Genomic DNA, 19,661 nt, shown 5'->3' with positions numbered 1-19,661 from the left:
GAAGCCTAATAATTCAAACTCATGTGTACTACTTAAAAGCATAAATATACATTAAGAGAAGATGTTGGTTTTATTGCTCTAAGTTTATTCAATGATAACATATTTTCCTCAGTTTTATCAAATAATCTAGGGTATGATATTGTCTTAGTGATGAAAAATAAATATTTTAGAAATTTAAGATAATCTGGATGACACTCAAGTCATGGATGCAGCTCTCAAATTTGAAAAGGCGATTAAATCTACAATCAATAATTAAAAAGAAACAAATCTTGATAATGAAGAAGAACTTTGTCAGAACTTCAAAAGATCTTTATTTAATGAGGATGAGTCAAGTAAAATGATAGAGCTATTACTAAAACTTAAAGAATATTTTACTTGGAGTCGCGAAATGATACTTAGATTATTTTATGACATAATAATTTCATGGTAGAAATTTAACCTTACCTAGTTCAAATAAAGAAAGAACCACAACAGATGCGACTCAAAGTTAATTAAAAGTTGCAGATGAAGTTAAGAAGCTAATTATATATAGTTTTCTCGAAGAGGAGAAATTTCCAACTTGGTTAGCCATTATTATCCCAATGAAGAAGAGGTAATTTTAGATTTATGTCTGCATTGTTTATAGAAATTTAAGTGAAGTTTTTCCTAAGGATGAGTTTACACTGCATACATAATAACTCATGGTAGATATTTCTTTCTCAAATGAATATTCTCCTTTATAGATAGCTCATTATAAAATAAATAGATTAAATATTTAACATAACATTAAGAACATTGATAAGAGTATGAAATTTAAAAGTCATTCCTTTTGGACTAAAGAATGCTGACACAACATGCCAATGAGCAATCATGAAGATTTTTTCAAATCATCAACCTAAATTTGGAGTTTTACATTGATGTTCTAGTCATTAAAAGTCCCAAAAAAGATTATCATTTATATGAACTGGGAATTAAAAGTTTGATGTAGGATGTTAAGCCTCGTTAAACTATATCTACGTACACCAAGAGGTGGGGGGGGGTAAATAGTTGTTTTAAATATTTTCTTTAACACAAAAGTTTCGTTGCAATTTTTTTAATAAGTTCAAAAAATAATGTTGTCACCCAATATAAAAACAAATTATTGAAACAGACATATAATTATAGTGATGATGAGTTAATCAATATATCATCAAACATATAATTTTTTTGCATGCAATTTATAGGAAAAATGAATTGCAAATAAGTATAATATAGAAAGTAAAACTAAAAAAGAGCAAATCATAATTTTATAATGGTTCGGTTAAACAATTACCTACATCCACTCCTCACAATCCTCTATAAGTATTGTATTTAAACTTTAGTGTCTCTCCTTTAACACGGTACAGCTTGGAAGAGAAGCCAATATAATCTTTTAAATAACCAGGTATAGTAGAGAACCTCGACGGTATTTAGGGGATGTTCTTATTCTTAGGGATACCCAAGAAATCAAGAAAGACACTTGGAGAAAATATGGAAAAAGCCTAATCAAAGCATCCATGTAAAAACCCCGCATACTTCTCCCTCAAACAAAAAATATCCTCTCTCTTTCCCAAAGCTCTTTAAGATTTCTTCTCAATGCTCTCTCTTCAAAATGCTAATCAAACAAAAACTTGAAATAAGTCAATTAAGAGAGCTTAAATACAAGGCTTAAAAAAACCCTAATAATTCAATTATATCAAAATTTGTCGTGCAACACAATAAAAGATCATACAATATGATTAGTTCAAATAGGCTTGCTAGTATTATTTAAAGAATAATGCATTAGTATAAGTATTTGATTTGATCATTCAGTGTGATATAATGAATCATATAGTACGATTAGTTCAATCAAATTGGATTGTCGTTTTGTATGATCCATCATTATTTTTTTAGGGAAAACCACAAAGGGGACTATGCGTTGAATAAACTAAAGGGTTACATAGTCTTTAAGGGGACCTCTAACTCTCTACTACTCAAAAGAGCTACAAGAAAAAAAAGAAAAAGAAATCCTAAGAGCTCGAGATCCCCATTATAGAAAAGTAGAACAGGACCTAGGTACATTCTATTGTGCTCAAGCGCGAGCACTCAAAAAAGGAGCAGATCAAAAAATAACAAAATGCTACACACAGTCATCCTCAGTACCAGACCATCAAGCATCAACACTAAAGGATTCCTGCAAAAAATCTGATAGGCAAAAAGAACATAACAACTATATATATAGGGATTAAAGCACAAATTAACCAAATAATGAATCACATAAGCATAATAGTCCAACCAACAATAAAACCCAAATAGAATCTCATTAGGATAGTAACCACTACTGTCCTTAACTAGTAACCAATGAATCCAAGAAGTAATAGACCACTAATAGCCAACATTAACCCAACCATCACATTGATGGTAAAACTTTAAGAAATCAAGACCAAGGCCAATAGAATACAACTAGTTCATAAATGACCCTACCTGCCCCTTAGGGAGCAAGGCCAAATCCTTAAAAAAAACAAAAAATAGTTAGGTCACGCCATCCAAAGTAAAGAAACAAGATCGATGGGATAACCAGACAACACCACCTACCAAAAAAACGAAATCAAATAATGGATCACAACCCCTAGCAAACATACAAGAAATAGCAACTGGAGACCCAGGTGAAACCAACCTGAACTGGCAAGCCAAGGACAATCAACCTAGCAGAAATCCAACCAAATAAAGCCAAAATAGAAGTGGAGATAGCAATCCAGCACGTGACCAACCAGGCACCAAAGAAGAAAGGCCGAAAAAGAACACCAGAATAACTAGCACCAGCCAACAAAAAAAAATAGGAAGCACATCAACAAGAAATAGGATAAACTCCAAAAATAGTAAGGGATTAGCAATAATCCAAAGAAAAATAGCAAAAAAAAAAAAAAAGACCAAAACACTAAAAAAATGGTTTGGGCATAAGAGCGCAGGATAATAAAATGAACCAAACATGAATCTTTAGGAAAAGCCAATGTCGCTCCATCCAACCAACCATCCATGGTCATCCCCAAGCAATCAGCACCGAAATGCACCAAATTAAAGGCCATAAAGGAACCAACCACCCACAATCAGAAAGGGTCCATCCCTAACCATAAGGCCACAAAACGACAACATGAAGTACATGGGTTTTCCCAGGAAGACCCACATAGCTTTCAAGAAACCAGCACCAGCGCAAACAACACCCCCAATAGCACAAGCAAAATAGAAAAGAAGGGACACCTTGGTAAAAATAGTAAACCCCTGGAAAATAGCCAACACTCCCAAGTTCTAAGGAACATAAATAGTACCCAAAAAATCCCCAGCTTGTAGCAAACCTGCCAAACAAACCCTCCACCATAAGGACGAAACAAAGCTAAAACCCAATATAGAAACTAGTGGAAGGAGAGCAACAACTTGGATTTCCTTCAAATAAGAAACCAGTGTATTCACAGCTTAGCCACAAAAAATAAATATAATTAACCAAGACATGCAGCACCACACTTGAGTAAAAAAAAAAAGAGCAAGCCCACTAAAAGAGGCACTAGTAAAAATCCAACACCACATAAAAGACTAACAAGGTCAAATCACCAAATAAACAGCAGCAAAAGGGAGAGCCTCACAAAAATCGTATAAGAAAAAAAAAACACTAAATTACGTCCTAACATAAGGCAAATTGATTTTATCCAATCTTAGGAGACCTTTTAAGGAAATAGGTAAATTAGCCTCCAAGAAATCCATGAAATAGTGAAACTCGATCCAAAAATGGTTAAGCCAATTAGTCTAGGCATTACCTTCCATAAACGCTTAACAAAAGGTCATGTTAACAAAAATCTTCAAATGTTCAATATCCCTAACAAGGTAAAAAGTCTCAAAACTACTAATCAAATCATCATTACTATTAATGTAATGAATATTATGAATAGACTTCACCTCAATCCTAATATTAATAATGTAAAGAGACATACTAATTCTCAGCCCATAAAGGATATCATTAAGAAGAGCTAGAAAAGAGTTACTATTATGAAAAGACTAGGAAAAGCAAGAGTAACTTTCCCCACACAATATTAGAGTTAAATTATATTAATCGTACAGGATGATAAAGTTGGCAAGTTACAATTAATGAGCTTGCTTTGAGCTCTTCTATTTAAACTTTGACAAGGCACTTAGTAAGTGTCTTTGGCAGCCATTGAAGCTTCATTCTTCTGGAGTAAACTTCAAGAGAGAGCTAGAAAGGGAGAGAGAAAAGGGTAGAGTTTGAGAAGGGAAAAGATCCTTGGAGGGGGTTTCAAGGGAGTATGGAGGGGGTTCTATACGGTTGCTCTAACGATCTTGCACCTTAGTACCATCGGATTTAAGGCTCATCTTTAGGGAAGTTTTAGGAAGAAGAAGGTATCTTTGGTGTCAAAGGGCCCAGCTACTCTACCGCATCGGGGAAGGTGGAAGTAATTTTGCAAAGGCTTCTCTGCCTAGCCGTGGTGGCTTAAGGAGAGACACTGAGTTTAGTGTAATACTCGAAGGGTTCCTATGAGGAGTGGACGTAGGTCAAGATTTGACCGAACCACTATAAATCTTGTGTGTTCTTTCCTTTATTATTTTTTAATTTAATTTCTGCACTTTGATTTCTTTGGGGTGAATCTTGGTTTTGGTTGTGATTGTGTTTTGATTGAAAGAAGTTTTAAAATACCAAATCACCTCCCTTCTTGGTTACCCTTGGGACTAGTTCATAAGGGTGCCTCCGAGGAGTAATACAGAAAAAGTAAGCATACTCTTTGTGGGCTCATTTTATGCTTCTTGTTAGATTTTTGGCGCACTTTGCTCATTTTTTAGTTTTTGATACACTTTGTGTATCTTTCTCAATTTGGCATTATTGTGCATCTTTTGATTTGGCATCATTGGCCACTTTTTTTATTTGGCGTGATTGGCGTTTTTTTTAATCAAATAAGCTACCTTTCTTAAATTTTAAAAACTAAAGCAAACCCATACTATTGATAAAATGAACTACTTGATTAAGAAAAAAATGAGATGGATCAACAACTTGCAAAATATTCCTATGCAATAGATAAGATATAAGGAGATGAAAAAGTTCAGTTTTGAAATCCAACTGAAAATATGATGAAGATTTTAAATCAAAAGTAAAATAATCTTTTTTAGAAAATAGAGATTGAGAGTCAAAATCATGAGTTTCCTTCCATTGTCTGTTTTTAGAAAAGTCAACCACAACTTACATAAGAATTCAAGAAAAATAAGAGGTAGACTTTTTTTTTTATTTTTTTTAAAGAGGTGATGTTGTGTGTTGATTAGAGAAAACACTATAGAAAGAAAAAGTAAAGACAAAATTAAAAAAAGTAACGAAAAAGAAAAGAAAGAAAAAAATAATGAAAAAAAATCCAAAGAAGAAAAAAAATAACATAAAAAATACACAAAAATGAACAAAACATGTAAAGAAAGAAAAAAAAGCACATAAACAATGATTTAAACATCATCTTGCTCTTGGTCTGATGATTCAGAAGCTAGGTCTGCTCAAGAGATTTTTTGCTTTTCATTATTTGTTATTTTTATAATTTGATTAGCTTTACCCTTTTCTTTTGCAGAAAGAGTTATCAAATTAGGGCACTTATTTTTTATATGTCCAGGCTTCCTACATCCAAAGCAAATAATGTTAGAAGAAATATTAACATTCTTACCATTTTTACCTTTATTTCACTTTTGTTGATACTTATACTTTGGTGAGCTTTTACTTGTTATGTTATCACTTTTATAACTTACTAAGCCACTTTTCTCCGTATCTTCAGCATTTAGCACTATCGTTTCACCTACATCCAAAAGTCTTTGAACCAAAATTTGCTTGTAGGCAATGAGTGAGCCAATCAACATATGAATAGAATATTCATTCAAATTTTTTGATTCACAAATAGCAACAACTTTAGCATTAAACTTATCTAGTAAACAGTGTAGAATTTTATTAACTTTTTCAAAGTTTGAAAACTCTTTACCTAAAGTATGCAATGATTTCACAATTTGAATAAACCTAGTATTCATGTCTAAGATCATCTCCCAAGGTTTCATGCAAAATAGTTTATAATCATGCATTAAAATATTCAACTTCGATTGCTTGATTTCATCAGTGCCTTTATATATCGTGTATAATTTATCACAAATTTCTTTACCAGTAGTGTACGTGGATACTAACATAAAATCTTTAGAATTTAAAGCACAGAAAAAATAGTTGAAAGATTTTGCATTCAATTAAGCATTCATTTGTTCTTCCCTATTCCATTGATTAAAAGAAATATTAGTTTTAATTCCATCTATAACATGTGACGGTAAAGAATAACAAGTTAAAATCATATACCACATTCGATAATCAATTGATTGTAAGAAAGTAGACATGGGAATTTTCCAAAAAAAAACCAAATATAATGTTTTCAAATAAAGGTGGTCTAGTGATTGAATAACCTTCCGCAATAATACAATTAAAAAAATTAGCCATGGATCAAAAATCAAAAGTTTTCAAAAACTCATTTTTATGAATCCCTCTCTAATACCACTTGAATGTTCGTCAAGGGATGTTAAACCCTTATGAACTAGTCCCAAGGCTAACCAAGAAGGGAGGTGAATTGGTATTTTAAAACTTCTTTCAATCAAAACACAAACATAACCAAAATCAAGATTCACCACAAAGAAATCAAAGTGCAGAAATTAAATGCGGAAATAATAAAGGAAAGAACACACCAGATTTATAATGGTTTGATCAAACCTTGACCTACGTCCACTCCTCGGAGGCACCCTCAGAGTATTGCACTGAACTTAGTGTCTCTCCTTTAGCCCTCACAGCTAGGCAGAGAAGCCTTTACGAAATCACTTCCACCTTCCCCGGTGCAGCGGAGTAGCCGGGCCCTTTGACACCAAAGAGATCTTCTTCTTCCCAGAACTTCCCTCAAGATGAGCCTTGAATTCAATGGTATTAAGGTGAAAGCTCACTGGAGCAACTGTGTAGAACCCCCTCCACACTCTTTTGAAACTTCATCCAAGGATCTTCTCCCTCTCTCAAACTCCACCCTTTCTTATCTCCCTTTCAATCTCTCTCTTCAAGTTTCCTCTGTAAGAATAAAGCTTCAATGACTACCAAAGACACTTATAAAGTGCCTTGTCAAAGTTTAAATAGAAGAGATCAAAATAACCTCATTAATTATAACTTGCCGACTTTATCGTCCAGGATGATTTAAATATCGTCATGTACGATCTGTACAATTTGAGTCTAATTAACCGAAATGATTTTGGATGATCAGAAGAAATTTGTTCATATCATCCAGGATGATAATATAACATCCGTGCTGATCAGTATAAATCATAGAATATCATCATGAATATCTCCATGAATAAGAGCTGTCTGATGTCCCATCATCCAACGTATCATCCCGGCCGATCCTGCGACCGTCTAGGATGATGTGATTGTGCAATCAAATCTTAATTTCTTTCCTTAAATACCAGATTAATTTAGGCATAATTGTGCTGGATTGGCCAGGATGATCTAGGATGATGCCCTGGATAATGCCCTGGATGATGTCAAAAAATAACTAATTCCTAAATAGATCTGGCGGCTGATTCTTTCTATTTTGAGCCTATTGGCCTGACCGATACAAAATCATCCAGAACGATGAGTTTAGAGATGGCTGCCTTCACCAGGATGCCCTAATTTGGGTTTCTATTTTCAACTGATCGTCCTTGTCGATGTGGGAATTGTCCAGGATGATGTACTCAAAATAAAGAACTCTAAGTCAAACAAAAAATTTCCCCGAGTGTGTGTGTGCAAGGTCAGTTAGCATCAGGAACCATATTGTTTATAATAGACTCAAGAAAGGAAAAAAAAATACAAATTGACTTAGACTTAATCTACCCAATCTTGAGCTCACTTGAGTTGCACTCGATCTTGTAGACCTGAAAATTTAGTAGGAAAGGCAGTCGTAGAAAATCATGAATGTTTGCTATCATCAAAATTCTAATCCATAAAGTCAGATTTGCAACATATTAATCCTATTACGAGAAGCATTCTTAAAAGTGATAAAATCATCAACTAAACATAAGTGAGATATAGGGAAACCACCCAAGGTCTTAAAATAAAGACTAGGGTGAATTTTAAAGAGGTTAGTAAGGCTTGTAGAAAGATAATCAGCCATAATATTAAAAAGGGCCGGAGACAAAGGATCACCCTGTCTTAAGCCATGAGAAGATTTAAAAAATCTTGAACTCTTGCCATTAATAATAATGGAAAAATAAGAACCCTCATATAATTTCTAAAAAGGTTAATAAAAGTAAAGTTAAAACCAAATAAATGCTAAATATTATAAAAAAAACTACCAATTAATATTATTATAGGCCTTAGAGCTATCAAGCTTCATGATCATATTACCACCCATCACCTTGACATCTAAGTCATGGCAGAATTTCTGGACCAACAAAATATTATCAGAGATAGGAAGACCTTTGACAAAACCCATTTGAAAAGGAGATATAAATTTGGGAAGAATATTAGTTAAATGATTAATAATAATTTTAGAAACTATATTACTAAAAAAGGTACAAAGACTAATAGGTCTAAAATTGTTCCAATTACTAACATCATAAGTCATAGGAATAAGAACAATAAAGTAGAAGTAAAAAAATTAGGCAGAGCATGACCCGTAAAAAAACCCATCACTAGAGAATAGAGGTCCTCACTAATAATCGGCGAAGATTTTAGAAAAAATTTAGTAGTAAAGCCATCCGAGCCAGCAATAGAGTCACCATTAATATCATAAATAATATCTTTTAATTCATCAAAAGAAGGAGGTTTGGAAAGAAATATATTATCCTCCTACGAAATAAGGTTAGTAATAATAGCAGGGTTGGCAATATTACTAGGGGTAAAAATCTTGTTAATCCAATTTTCAAAATGTTGCACAACTAACAAAGCAATTTCCTCAGCATTCTCAGTAACAGTCCCATCTTCATGTTTGATTTTGTTAATAGAGTTATTAGCACATTTCCTTTTAACCAAAGCATGAAAATACTTTGTCTTATTATCACGTTTCACCAGATACTTCACAGCAGCTTTTTGTTTCCAAAAAGTTTCCTCTTTATCTTGGAATTTAAATAGGGAATCATTAGCCTCTCTTAGTAAAGCAAAGTTAGCATCATAAGAAGACCCTTAAAACTTAAGCTCAATAGTGTTAACAACATCTTTCATGCTTAAGATATTAGCTAAGATATCTTTAAAAATATTGTGATTCCACCAATTTAAGAGTTATTTCAGACTTTTAAATTTAAACCAAAATCTTTTCAAGCCAAGAATAGTGTTATCAGGACGCAAAGGAGCAAACTAGTTTTTCTGGACCACCTTCAGAAAAGAATCATGATGTAGCCATATATTTTGGAATCTAAACCGAGGACATATGTAATTATCATCTAATGTAGAGATTAGGTCATACAATATGATTGGTCAAATTCTACAGTATAATTTAATTAGAATAATTAAAGCAAATTTGATCCCCTTATTATAGGATTAGATTAGTAATGAATTGATCATAACATATAGTATGATGCTTATCATATGATCTGATTTTAAAAAAAAATGAATTTTAAAATGTTGCCTAAAATATGATCAGTGGCTAAGATCATGATTTCTATTAATCATCTTATATGAAAGCTCACATACATCCTCTTGATCAAAATGATCAAGATGGTTATTTTCCATTAAGCAAAGGTTGGTTACCTCCTCTTCAACTTTTGTCCCAGATGAGTCTGAAGTGGAGTTTGCCCAAAAAGCTTTTTGAGTCCTTTGCTTGCCCTCCTTAAACATAGGTTTTTCTTCACCCTTCTCCTTAGTTAGGGCAATCATTCTTCATGTTCCATGACTTCCTTCATTCAAAATAGATGACATTAGAAGAAGTTTTAGAACTTTAACAAGATTTAAGTTTATTTAGTTATCGATAATATCTTTGCCTTTTATTGAGAAAGCTCTTTAATTTCCTTATGATCAATGCTATGTAATCAACATTCTCAGGTTCATAATTATCACTATCATGATCATGAAATTTTCTCTTTTCACTTGAATTAAGTTGTCTTAGACTCACTCCTTGCTTGTAGGCAGTGAGTGATCCAAGTAAGTTTTTTTTTTTTTTTTTTGAGAAAATGCCAAAGCATATTATTAAAAACAAACTAGAAACAACTATATTCCTTCTTTAACAAATCTAAATAAGGAGGAATTTTATTACATTTGATAGAATCCCAAATAAAATTAGCAAAAATAGCCACCTTAGCACACATATCGGCAGCTTTATTACCATCTCTTTTCACATGCTGAAACATGAGTTGGTTGAAATCTATAAGGTAGAGGAAATCCTTTGGATTCAAGTTCCCCACCTCATTTTCCACCTTATTCATGGAATTATGAAAGAATTTGATAACATTCAAGTTATCACCCTCAATTATATTGCCTTTCCAATCACACATCCAATCTTGAATGAATTTAAACATAAATAATATCGAATTGTGAGTAGTCCCAATGAACAAAAATAATCCCAAAAACACTAAGGAACCTTCCTTTAGTGTCACGAAAAATTCCACCTTTGCCTGCCATATTAGAGGTTGATAATGAGGCATCCAAGTTAACTTTGATCCATCCTGGAGGAGGGGGATACCAAGATTTAAAAAACAGCTTCACAAACTGATTAATATCCCAACTCTCCCAGATATGATCATAATTAAAAGAGGCAGATGTAAAGGTAACTGAATTAGAAGCTAGATGAGAGACACCATCCTCCGAGCCACCATGAAAAGCCTTGTTCAAGCTCCGCCAATAGAAAAACATAGCCGAATAATGCAGAATTCCCAAGAATGGATGCCCCCAAGAACACTGCTAAAGAAACAAAAAGCAATTCTCAAAAGACTCAAGCTCAGGAAAAAGAAAATCCCACTTAGCAAGGATAGAAAAAACCTGAGCCAACTTCCCACATTGAACAGCCACATGATGAATATCTTCAATACCTGGATAGCCTCTCTGATAGCTCTCTGAGTTCACCAATCGTCTGTAGCATAAAAAAGCTTTGGAAGGAATAGCTCCATTCTTCAACCTCCACACAAAAAAAAAAATGACTCGAGGCCTTAGTTTTACCTTCTTAAAGAGATCAAGTATTCATCCTCTTCAACATCAAGAAACAAATTCTCTGTGGCAAGAGCTGAGATAGTTTTACCTGAACATCTATACAGCAGATCTGCAAGATCTTCTTATAATTTAGTATTAATAGGAATATGAAAAGTAAGCTCTACCAGCATAACACCAAATTTACTTCTTCGTTTATCCACATCCCATGCTCCTTGTTTAATAAAAACAGAAATCCTTTCTTCCTCCAATATAGAACAATCCACATAGGTCAGCCACCTTTCAATCTTCCTATCCAAAATCCATGTGTCCTTCTGCGTTATAATTTTTGTTCAAGGTATTCCATACGAACATTGGATGTAAAGCTTCAACACCTTGTAAAATTATTTTCCAAGTAGAAGAATGACATTTCTCTTATCCACACTCTAAGGATCATTCCCATATTTAGAAATCAAAGACCTGTTAGGAAGTGAGAGTGGATTGGTAATGATGTTCCAAGCAAACTTGTCTCTTAAAGGTCAAATCTTATCAACAACCGACTGTAAACCCCAGCCACCCTTTGATTTTGGCAAACACATTACATTCCAAGAAACATAATGTAACCCAAGTTTACCATTATTTCCATGCCAAAAATAATTTTTGCACACCCTATCAAAATCATTTAAAATCCCCATAGGAATTAAAGAATGAGCTTATAGAAAAAGGGGTATTGTAAGAAATGAAGATTTGAGAAAAGTAATCTTTCTAGATTGAGAGATAAATTTATTACCCCACATATTCAGCTTACTTATAGCTCTAGCCATAAGATTTTGGAAATCTAAGAATACTTTTCTCCTCAACACCAATTTCACCCCAAGGTAATCCATAGCATTTACCATCCTGAAGCCCATTTTTTAGCCAACTAACACCCTCTTCTTCTCCTCACAGCATTGCCAAATAGGATCAAAGACTTCAACAAGTTGATATTCTATCCCATCCACTTACAATAGTCATAAAGAATTCTCTTGACAATCTTCAAGCTATACCAACTAGCATCAGAAAAAACCACCACATCATCTACATATATTAAATGCGAGATCAAACGAGAAGCCGGAGCCACTTTAATTCCCACACCCTTTCCTTTCTGATCAAAAGCATCATATAAAAGCTGAGCACACAAAATAAAAAGATATTGAGAGAGTTGACAACCTTGTCTGAATCCACTGCGACCTAAAATCCACCTAGAATTTGCTCCATTTATCATAATTAAGAATTTAGGACTCTTAAAACATTCCATAATGATTAAAGAAAAATCTTAGGAAAACCAACCATGTCAAGCACTTGAGATAAAGTATCCCAACTTATACTATCATAGGCTTGTTCCATATCGACTTTCAAAGCCACCAAACCTTTTTTAGCTAGAGAATCTTATCTTATGGAATATATCTTAGGAAAGAAAAATCTGTTCAGACATAGAACTACCTTTAATAAATGAAAATTGAACTTCAAAAATCATCTTAGGAAGAAGACCATTGAACCTATTCAACAAAGTACTAGCCACAACTTTGTAAATAGATTTGCAACGGCTGATGTGATGGTAGTGAGAATATAAGCAGAGATTATAGTCTTAGGAATCAAGACTACATTTATTTCTTTCCAAGCAGGACACAACTTCCCAAGAGTAAAAAAAAGATTTGATAGCATAACATACTTCATCACCAATAACCAACAAGTAGTTTTTAAAAAAAGGATAGGTAATACCTGTTAAGAGAGTTGCTATTAGCATGTTTTACATTCTTGCAACTTATATAGTTTTGATGATTCCAAATATTATTGTTTTATGTGTAGTTATCTCCTAACACTTTTTAGAAGATTTGTTTTTGCTCTTGTGTGTACTAACATTTCAAGAATATTGAACTCCAAATTATGAAGACTTCAAATCGAATTCAACATATAATCCTTTGCAAATTGAAGCTTTAAATTGTTCTTTGAATTGAGAGGTAGTGATTGTAATTGAGTGAATAAACACACACGCACACACACACTTAAGGAGTTCTTACAAAATTTGTACTACTCGTACGGGGCGAACCTAGTTCGTACGGGACGATCAGGACAATTATCTCCTCATAAGAGCAATGGAACGAACAGGAGTTGAGGAAATTTTTCTAAGTCTTGATCGTCCAGGAAGAAATTATTTTCATTCCAGTACGAGTTAGCCTCTGTAAAAATTTCGTACAGAAGGAATCCAAATCGTCCCAGGACGATTTCTTCTCTGTTAAAATTTTGTTCAGACAAAATTTATAATCGTGCCAAGACGAGTTGGGCTCTGTAAAAATTTCATCCAGACGAAATCCAAATCATCCAAGGATGATTTCTTCTATATAAAAATTTTGTTCAGAAGAAACTTATAATCATACCAGGATGGGTTGCCCTCTGTAAAAATTTCATCCGGATGAATTCCGGTTCATCCCAGGACGATTTGAACCAACTTACCACAGTTGCTTACGTCCTACAGTTATTAGGGAACCGACCTATAGTAAAACTGATCATACCGGACAAACCTAGTTTGTACGGGATGATGATCGTGTACGAACATAGTTCGTACCAATATACATAAGGTTCATTTCCGACACTTTAAGTAAAATCGTCCAAGAAAATCTATGATCGCATTGGAAGATCCATTTCGTGTTGACTTAAATATTTACAGTTTTGGACGATTTTTCTTATTTCTCCTATATAAGGTCCAATTTTTATTGAAAGAAGAGTAAATGAGAGAGTGTGAGAGAGCATTAAAAGGAGGATTCCTACCACTAGAGCGTGAAGGCTTTGCTTGGTGTTTAAAGGTAAGAATCTCTACTTGTGATTTGGGATTACTTCACTCTTTACTTTCCTCCTTCTAGAATTCTTGTGAGAAGATTTATCAAGGAGATCCAGTTTTCTGCCGACACTTGGAGAGTGTGAACATCTGTGGGTTCTCTGCCCACATAAGGAGAGTGTGAAAGGATGAAGGGTTCTCTGCCCACACTAGGAGAGTGTGAAAGGACAAAGGGTTCTCTGCCCACACTAGGAGAGTGTAAAAGGATGGATGGTTCTCTGCCAACACTGGGATAAGTGTAAAAGGAAGACGGTTCTCTGCTACACCGCATAATGGTGGTAAGAGTTTTTTGTAAAGGCTTCTCCGACTTGATGTGGGTGCTAAAGGAGAGTCACTAGTGGTATTAGTCAATCCTCAGACAGTGCCTCCGGGGAGTGGATGTTGGTCTGGTTTTGACCGAACCACTATAAATCTGGTGTTCTTTACTTTTTCGCTTTTTATTTTATTTATCATTTACAACATGTTGTTGAAAAATCTTTTTCAAAAAAATTTACTAAAAATTAAGTTTTAATTTCCAAAGTTTAAAAAGAGGGTTCAAATTTTTTAATTACCAATTCACCCCCTCTTAGTTAGCCACTGAGACATAAGCTTAGGTTTAACAACCTAATTCATTGTGAACCAATCTCAACAAGTGGTATCAGAGCTTTGTTTCAAAATCATAAGTTTAGACTACTTTTTGATTAACATAGATGGCTACATTTGGAGACCAAAACACACCTGAGGGTTTCTCTATTACTAGACCTCCACTATTTGATAATATACCTTTTGATTTTTGGAAAACACGCATGTCTACTTTCTTACAGTCAGTTGATTATCGTATGTGGATCTTAGTCCAGGAGGAATATACAAAACCAATTAGATTAGTTGATGGAGTTAGAGTTGAAATACCTTTTACAGACTGGATTGTAGAAGAACGTGACTTAGCACAACTAAAGGCCAAATACTTGAATATTTTCTTTTGTGCTTTAAAATCAGAAGACTACATGCGGGTTTCCACTTGCAAAAGTGGAAAGGAAATATGGGATAAACTTTGTATAACATATGAGGGGACTAATGTGGTTAAGCAATCTAAACTTAATATCTTATTGCATGATTATGAACTATTTTGCATGAAACTAAATGAATCTATTTTTAATATGTATACAAGATTCACACAAATAGTCACCTCTTTACATGCATTGGGTAGGGAGTTAATAAAGGCTGAAATGGTTAACAAGATTCTTCGTTTCTTACCTACTGCATATGATGCTAAAGTTACTGCAATTATAGAGTCTAAGGATCTAAATATTTACTCTATTGACAATCTTCTTGGTTCGCTTATTGCTTACGAGCAAGGAGTTAGCCAAAGAAAGGTTGATCCAGGTGAACCACGAAGGGAGAAAAACATAGCACTGAATGTGGAAGAGTCTGAGAGTGAATACTCACAACCTGAAGATGAAGATGACATCACATTGATGACTAGATAGTTCAGAAGCTTTCTGAAGAGGGAGCAAAAGAGACACCAACAGTGGAATAAAGGTAAATTCAATAGAAATGTCAAGGTTTCTAATAAAATTATTTTCTATGAGTGCAGGAAACCTGGACATATAAAGACAGAATGCCCAAAACTCAAAGCCAATCCTAGCAAGGAAAAGGTAGAGGAGAAACCAATTGTGAAGAAGGGCAAGAAGAAGTTCCAACAAGCTTTTTGGGCAGACTCACTTCGGACTTGTCAAAAATAGAAAAGGAAGAGGAAGTCACGAATTTATGCTTAATGGCAGACAATCTTGATCAGTCAGATCAAGAAGAGGTATGTGACTTAACTTATGACAAATTTTTTGAAGTTTGTGAACACATGCATAAATCATATAGGAAAATAAAGAAAATGCTTGCTAGCCTCAGTTTAGAATTGGAAGAGCTTAGAAATGAACATGAAATCCTTAGGAAAGATCATGCTTTGATTGATAACAACCACATGAAATTACTTAATGAGTTTGATGACTTGAATAAAAATCATGAGAATTTAAAATCATCCTATGTAGAACTCGAGAAAGATTTTAAGAATTCTAAGGATGAATTTGAAAGCAAACTTTATAGAACCAATTATACAAATTGATGTTTGAATGATATGAATTCATTTTACAAATTAACGATAAAAGCTCTTGAGGATAATAGGATACCTCCTAAACTTGAAAATTTTACTAATCTTATTTTGTATCCTAAATTTATGCAATCCTTGAAAAGGCAAATGAATGTTAGAAGACTTAGGAATCCATTTCCTAAAGTAAAATGCAATAATTGTGGATTGTTTGGACATATAGCTCACACCTGTACTTTGAAGATAAAAACTAATTTGGTATGGAGACTTAAGATGCATAAACCTAGATATATCATACATGCATTTGATTATAAATTGCTAAAAGGTGGACCCAAACTTGTTATGGTTTCCAGGTCTAACGTTTGATAATTTTGCAGGGTAGCTCTCACACAAGATCTCGTGAGAGCATATGGCACCTAGATAGTGGAAGTTCAAAGCATATAACTGGAGATACTGCTCAATTCATAACGCTGGAAGCTAGGAGTGGAGGCAATGTTACACTTGGAGATAACACAACAAGGAAGGTGGTTGGATTAGGTATGATTGAAAATTTTAAGAATTTTTTCATTGACAATGTGTTATTGGTAGAAGGCTTAAAGCATAATTTGTTAAGTATAAGTCAGCTATGTGATAAGGGTTAGTGTGTAAATTTTTTTACTACTAGCTGCATATTAAGCCTAAACGGTAAAGATGTTTTGAATGAAAAAGGGTAAACAATGTTTATATGTTAGATTTAAATTGCATTCAAACTCCTACTACTTTTTATTTGAAAACTGTATATGATGACTCATGGCTTTGGCATAGGAGACTTTGTCACTCTAGCATGAAAAACCTTAGAAGGATTATCCAAAAGAACTTAGTGAGAGGTATACAAAAACTAGACTTTACTAAGGACAACCTTTATGATGCATGTCAATTAGGAAAGCAGATGAAGTCCTCTTTTTAGTCCAATAAGGATCTTAGAACTAGTAAACCGTTAGAGATTTTGCATATGGATCTTTCTAGACCAGTTGGAACTGTGAGTCTAGGAGGGAAGGTATACGGATTTGTGATTGTGGATGATTACTCAAGATTCACATGGGTTAGATTTCTATTTCATAAGAGTGAATCACTTGAGGAATTTAGAAATTTTTTGACTTGGATTCAAAGGAAATTAGGGTATAAAATTATTTCTATTCAAAGTGATCATGGAGGAGAATTTGAGAATGAGAAATTTAATGAATTTTATAAGGAAAAAGGAATTGATCACAACTTTTTTGCACCTAGAACCCCTCAGCAGAATGGGGTAGTCGAAAGGAAAAATAGAATATTAATAGAAGCCACTCGAGTAAAGTTGACAGAATACACACTTCCAAAATATTTCTAGGATGAGGCGGTTAGCACTGCATGTTATGTTCTAAATAGGGTGAATGTGAGATCTAAATTGAATAAAACACCCTATGAGTTGCTAAAAGGGAGAACACCAAATTTGTCTCATTTGCATATTTTTGGTTGCCAGGTGTTCATTCATAACAATGGAAAATATGCCTTAGGAAAATTTGATCAAAAATCAGATGAAGGTATTGCGGATCTATGGCTTATGATTTTGATGATATCAAACATTCTTTTTCTCTACGACTGCCTTATCTACTGACATTTCAGGTTCACACGATATGATTGCAATTTGGAACTAGCTCAAGATTGGGTAGACTAGGTCTGAGTCAGTTTGTTCCCTTTTTCCTTTCTTGAGTCTATTGTATTTGGTGTGGCTCCTGATGCTTTGTAACTTGGAAGATTTCTAACAGTTCCCTAGAATTTACTCTTTTTGGTAACATCGTCTGGGATAATTTTATATCGTCCTGGATGATCTATTTTTTTTTTGAAAGAAATGCAGAAAATTGCATTAAAAGTAGAGAAGAAAAACAACTACAAACAACTCAAGTCACACCTAAAGCACTACGTTCCTCCTTCAAGCAATACAAGAATGAAGGAGGAATTAAATCAAAATGAAGATCATCCCATAAAAATGAACCATCCAAAGCCAAATTAGCACATATATCCGCTAATTTGTTACCATATCTACTATAAGAAAATACAACTTGCTTAAAATCAAGTAAAATGGCCAAATCATCTTCAATTACTCTACTAACCTTCCACCTCTTGACCGACCTCTAAAGCAATTTAATGATATTAAAGTTGTCCCCTTCGATGATAACCCCTTGCACTTCAAAAATCCAATCTTGGACCATATTTTTCAGATACAAAACAGCTAATATTTCCAATTGAGCCGCATCCCTGTGTAGAAGCTGATATCCAAAGGCTAGAAGAAATCTTTCACTTCCGTCCCTAGCAACACCACCAATACTAGTTACATTGTTCTTCTTGATAGCTGCATGTACATTAATTTTAATCCAGCCAGGAGAAGGGGGATGCCAATGATAAAACAACAAACGCTGGTTACCATTCCAGTAATCCGGCTGAAAATTTAAGAAGTTACTCTTAATATCATAAGAAACAGTATTAGCAGCAATAGAATTATCGGACTCTTCTTTGTCACCGTGCACCAATCTGCATCTACTCTTCCAAACCAGCCAAACTGCTGTACAGAATAAATTTGCGACAAGAGCATTCCTACCCACAAACTTCTGGAGTCCGTCCATACAATCAACAAAGCTATTAAAAGCAGGAACCTGAAACCCCCAGTTATTCAATAACGAAATAACTTTCCTGAGTTTAGAACAACTGCCAACTATATGGTTATTGTTATCTTCCTCCTCACATCCCCTTGGACATTCATAACAAGTATTCAACTTTCTACTCACAAGAAAGGAATAAGTAGGAACTGCATTATTACAAACTCTCCACTAAAACAGTTCAATAACTGGTTTCAACTTCAGGTTCCTCATCCAATTCCACTGGGTATTCTTCTCCTCATGATCCATAGCAGCTACAAAAGCCAAAGCAGTGATTGACTTACCAGAAAATTTACCAATTAATGATCAGATTGCCTGCTGTCCTCAATCAGAGTTTTAGAAATGAGCTCAATCAGCTGTACGCAAAATACTTCTTTCAACTTATCAAAATTCCAATGACCATCAGTAATGAAAGAGCTAAGAATGAAATCTGAATAATCCTGAACATTAACAATGTAGGCCACTTAGCAATACATTTATCAAATATCCAAGAATCATACATCCAATTGATTGATTCTCCATTAGAAACCCTCCACCTAACCACGTTTCTAAAAAACTTAGCTCCCATAATAATGATTTTCCAAGCAGGTGAACACCCAACCTTTATAGAGGAGGACCAGATATCCTCTCCATATTTAGCTCTCAAAATCCGATTCAATAAAGAATTAGGATTAGTATAGAAATTCCAAGCAAATTTGGCCCATAGGGGACAAACTTTTGAAATAGCAGAAAATAATCCTCTACCACCTTCACATTTCGGCTTACAAAGTAAATTCCAAGAAACATAATGAATACCAGCATTACCATCCCCCTTACTCGATAAGAAACCTCTACACATCTTATCAAATTCCTTTAAAATGCTCAAAGGAACAAGAGAAAGAGAAGACGAGAATAAAGGTAAAGATAAGAAGGTAGATTTGATAA

Source organism: Dendrobium catenatum, unplaced genomic scaffold (genome assembly GCF_001605985.2).
Source record: "Dendrobium catenatum unplaced genomic scaffold, ASM160598v2 fragScaff_scaffold_256, whole genome shotgun sequence".
Lineage (NCBI taxonomy): Eukaryota > Viridiplantae > Streptophyta > Magnoliopsida > Asparagales > Orchidaceae > Dendrobium > Dendrobium catenatum.
The sequence above is the reverse complement of the archived record's forward strand: the minus strand, read 5'-3'. Positions refer to the sequence as shown.